At 56.3% G+C, this 4,477-nt stretch overlaps 1 protein-coding gene across 2 annotated transcripts in view; it reads right to left on the reverse strand.

Annotated features, from left to right (window-relative positions):
* LOC113216107 (homeobox protein Nkx-6.1) overlaps positions 1-4,477 on the reverse strand; it is a 51,617-nt gene that overhangs the window by 27,600 nt on the left and 19,540 nt on the right. The gene's annotated exons all lie outside the window — the stretch shown is intronic.

Raw genomic sequence — 4,477 nt, forward strand, 5'->3', positions numbered from 1 at the left:
GGGCAAGCGATGAGAAATTCATTGATCACTACCCGTTCTGTACCCCCTTTAAATTCTCACCCCAACCAAAGGTCCGGTGCATGTCCGGGCTCAGGACCCGAGAATGATATGATGTTCTATGAATTGAGAGAGAGAGAGAAGAGAGAGATGGGGACGACGCGGTAGCGGAAGGGAATGAGTAGGAGGCAGACAAGACGCCGCTGTGTATGATTTGATAAAGCAGACGTATAATCATGGTGATGGCCACAGCCCCTGCCGCCGCCGCTGCCGCTTGCAGCTGCTGCTGCCGCAGCGACGCCTCCGCCGCTGGAATGGGCGTCACTGATTGGCTGGCGTCGCGCATGCTCCAAGACCAAGGCGGCGCCTCCACCTCCTCTTTCATTCTCTCTCCCTCTCTCTATCGCGGCTTGGAGGGGAGCGGAAGAGGAGGGGGGGAGGGGCAGATGATCCGGCTGCGGGTCTCTCTCTCTCTCTCTCTCTCTCTCCCTCTCTCTCCCTCTCTCTCTGCGTGTCTAGGCTGCTGTAATGAAGAGCGAATGCCTTGTCAGGAAGTGCAACTCTCGCGTGACTATGCTGATAATGCATGGGTTTAAATGGGTTAGAAATTAACTAGAGTACTATTGTTTTCTAACAAGTAATAAATAGACACTGAGAAACTCTGAGGTGACTGTGGAGGCCAAGATTTCTTCATTCAATTTTAATGTCAGCTATACATTATTTTCTTTTGGGGCCAAATGTCTTAATCTGGGATTTTTAACAAAATGCCCAAATTCTGTTTCCTAATTCCCCACAGAGTTTACAGTGAAATGTTGAAGGCTTTCGGAAACTCAGTTGAAAGAAATGGAGACGGTTGCGTCTTTTCCCAGGATTTTGCTGCCAAGATCTAAGGGGAGATAGTGCTCCGCCAATTACACGGATTTATCGCGCAGTCACTGATGGCCATTTCGTGTCGAATAATCCATGTCGTCTGTTTTCCTCGCACCCTTTGCAGGTGTTGGCCTTCCATCTTCGGACAAGGGGAGGGACGAAGGGAAAGGGGGGGGGGGGGTAGGCCGCACAACTTGCACATTTGCTGTATGCGGAAAATATTGGGATTGCGGTTTTGGTTTGGCTCCAACTGTGAAGGCCGCGTGATAGAAGATAGCAGAGATAGGAAGAGAGCAAGTGGGAGTGAGAGAGGGGGGAATCGGTGTGGTTTGGCAGGGCGCTGAGCTGTGCCAGAGTTATTTGAGAACGTTCCAGCATCCAGGTGGTCCCGGGTGGTCCATGGCGTGGTGATGGTGGGATGGGCCCAGGCAGGCCTAATCGCTATACAGTACTAGCCAACCGACAGGAGGTGGAAGTGGAAGAGCGCAGCCTCTAAATCGGCGACCTTCTAGAACGATTAAGGTTCCCTTGAAAGAAGTTTAAATGGATTATCAAAGCGTTAGGCAAGAGAGGTGGGCGAGGTTTTCGCGCAGTTTATCAGAAGATTCGTGGAGCGGACGCGACACACTGTTTGCGATGTCGACAGTGTGAAGAAGGAATCGGGGATAAAGTAAAGGGAAAGGATGGCGGGGCAAGAGGGAAGAGAGAGGAAGGTTGGTGGGTAGAGAGGGGGCTGCAATATAAACTCCTCCTTTAACATGCCAAAAACTAAGGGTCTTTATCGTCTTAAATGGCTCCGAGCATTAAACCGACATTCCGGCCAGCAAGCCAAGCGGGGCGGGCGTGGTGGGGCGTTGGGGGATGAGGGCCCGGGGCCGTAGTGGCGGCGGCAGCGGCAGTAGCGGCTAATATGGTCTCGACAATGGGGGGCACATTTTGCAGATGATGTCGGCCCCGCTACCGCAGCAGCGGCGGCCCCGGGCGCTGCTAACGCCCCTCCCCGCCCGCCTGCGAGCTGTTCTTGCTCATGGTTGGTTCTACAGCACTTCGCGGTGCTCGTGCTGGGGTTTGAGACGGGTGGGGGGGAGTAGGGGGGTGCCTGGCTTTATGCCGCCCGGGGTGGTAAATGTGCGTTCTTATGCGGGAGGTGCGCCGCGGCGACATATTCCAGCGGGCCCGCCTTGATGATGCAGATTAGCTCAGGACCTGCCTGCCTGGACCGCCACCAGCACCTCCAGAGCCATCCCATCCGCCACTTCTAACAGCAGCCACCAGCTCCAGCACCACAAACCCCTAGCATCATACAGTTCAAGCATCGTCCAGTTAACATCATCCTATTCAAGCATCATCAAATCGAAGCATCATCCAGTTCAAGCACCATCCAGTTCAAGCATCATCCAGTTAAAGCATGCTCCAGTCCGAGCATCATATAGTTCAAGGATCATCCAGTTCAAGCATCACGCACCTTCATTATACAGCTCCATTAATGCCCATACCCTCAGCATCCTGTCGCCTCCAGCACCACCGACCACCAGCGCCATCCAGCACTAAGCTCAAGCATCATCTGCTCCTTCCACATCAACGTTCACCTGCACCCACCTTCCCCAGCACCACCACCCCTAACCACGAGCAATGATTGTCGAATTAGGACTCAATTTTCGCCTCCTCCTTTTCTGCCATGCTTTCTATTTTGTCTGTTTGCGCCGCCCGCGCGGCACCTTGCAGCAAAGCCGCTGGGGTTGCCCAACACCGCGGTGCGACCTCGCGGGGCTACAATACGGGTGACCCCGTTGCCCAACGCCGCGCGAGGACCAACAGCAACATCAGTTGCAGTAGCAGCAGTGATTTTCGTTCAGGAGTATTAGCGTTACGAGCGGTACGCGCAGTACGAGCAGGGCGAGCTTCTGCCCCCTGGCGGCCGGCCCTGGCCCGGACCCCGCCGCCACCCCCCACAACCCCGCGCGCCGCCCTCGCATTAGTAAGTGCTGGTCATTCCGCGCGGAGATTAAGTGTAATTAGCTTTAGATGCGCACGAATTCCTCCCTCATTAAGTGCCGTGTCCTTTGCGTCGCGTCCCCGCCCTCCAGGCCGGCGGCTCTTACTTGTCCCGGGCATTAGGCCCGCCGGCCAGAGCGCGCGCGGGGGCCAGCCTGGTCCCGGCCCACCAAGGCTGTTATTGTTGTGCGTTACCCTAATTAGAATTTACATATTCTGCGCACTTCCCCTCTCCTCCCGCTCACTGCCGCCGCCGCTGCTTTGGGTCCAAGTTTGGAAATGGCGGTGCGGCTTGGCTGGGGGCATTAGTAGCGGACCGAGGCATTGCTGCTCGTCACCGCATCGTGAGCCCAAGCAGGTGTGTGTGTGTGGGTCGCAAGTCCACGCGCACTAGCCAGTTAACAGAAGTCAGCAAAAGGGAATGAAATTGAGCATTTAGCAACCCCCGCCGTATGCCCCTCCCCCCTCTCCCTTGTCCTCGTTCTCCTTCGCCGAAAACGGTGGCCCTGCTTGCTGCTGCTGCGTCAAATAGTCATTAGCAGCACAGCCAGGGCCGTGTTGAGATAGAGCGGCATTACAAGACCTGTTTAAAACAATTACGCCCGATTACGGACAAGAACACACGTGCGCACGCGCGCACCCACGACGTGGGGCCTAAGTACCTCGTAAGCCTTGTAAGGCGGGGCATATGCGATAGTCAACTCGCTGGGGTTTCACCAACTTTCCTCTCCTTCCTTGTCCCCCTCTTCCCCTCCACACACACACACGCACACACACACTCCTTTGCCGCGACCTGGTTCTCCCGAGGTGGTAGTGTTGCAGTGTTGGTGCAGCCGGAGGAGGACGAGATGTTTTATCAACAAGAAATAACGGGGAGCCGGTGATAAAATGCACTATACTGCGACTGGAGAGCGGGGGCCTTGTCGAAACAAGAGACGACGTCTCGAAACGATAAATGAAACGGCGAGGCGCGTAAAGGGGGCGGGCGCGCCACTTTATTTTCATAACTCGCTGTCAAACACGGCCGTATAACAATGTTGTAAAAGTGTTTTCCCACCTATAACTGAAACATTTATGCGCTCGCGCGCCTGGAAGCAAGGGCGCAAGGCTCTCGGGGATCAATCGCGAGCACTCTCGGGGGGAGACGCGTGCAGCCGGAGACGGAAGCTGAGGCGTAAACTGGTCTGCGGTGCAGCAAGTCGAGTGAAGAGGGCGAGCGAGGAGGGCTGGAGGGTGACATGTAAGTGTCAGGTCGAGGGCTGGAGACGAGTGTAACGCTCTATACGAAGTCGGGGCGGGAATGGTTGCGCGTGGTTCTATGCCCGTCCCGGCTCCCCCCAGATGATGTAAGCTTATTCTCTCTACAGTTGCTCGGAGGGTCAGCGCGCTGGAGTCTCCAGGGTGTAGTCGACGAGGAGGATGAGGGGGAGGGGAGGGGGGGTTACTGCGCGATGTAGGGGAAGCCGGGCGGGAAGAGAGGACGAGGGCGGAGGAGGAAGAATATGGTTATTGAATGTGGCGCCGTGGCGCTGGGCTGGGGCCGGCCGATGAAAGGCTCTGATCCACCGAGTGTCCGGCAGCAGTGGCGCCACGCCCCGCCACCCCGACCCCCACC

Source organism: Frankliniella occidentalis, unplaced genomic scaffold (assembly GCF_000697945.3).
Source record: "Frankliniella occidentalis isolate FOCC.00 unplaced genomic scaffold, Focc_3.1 Scaffold158, whole genome shotgun sequence".
Classification (NCBI taxonomy): Eukaryota; Metazoa; Arthropoda; class Insecta; order Thysanoptera; family Thripidae; genus Frankliniella; species Frankliniella occidentalis.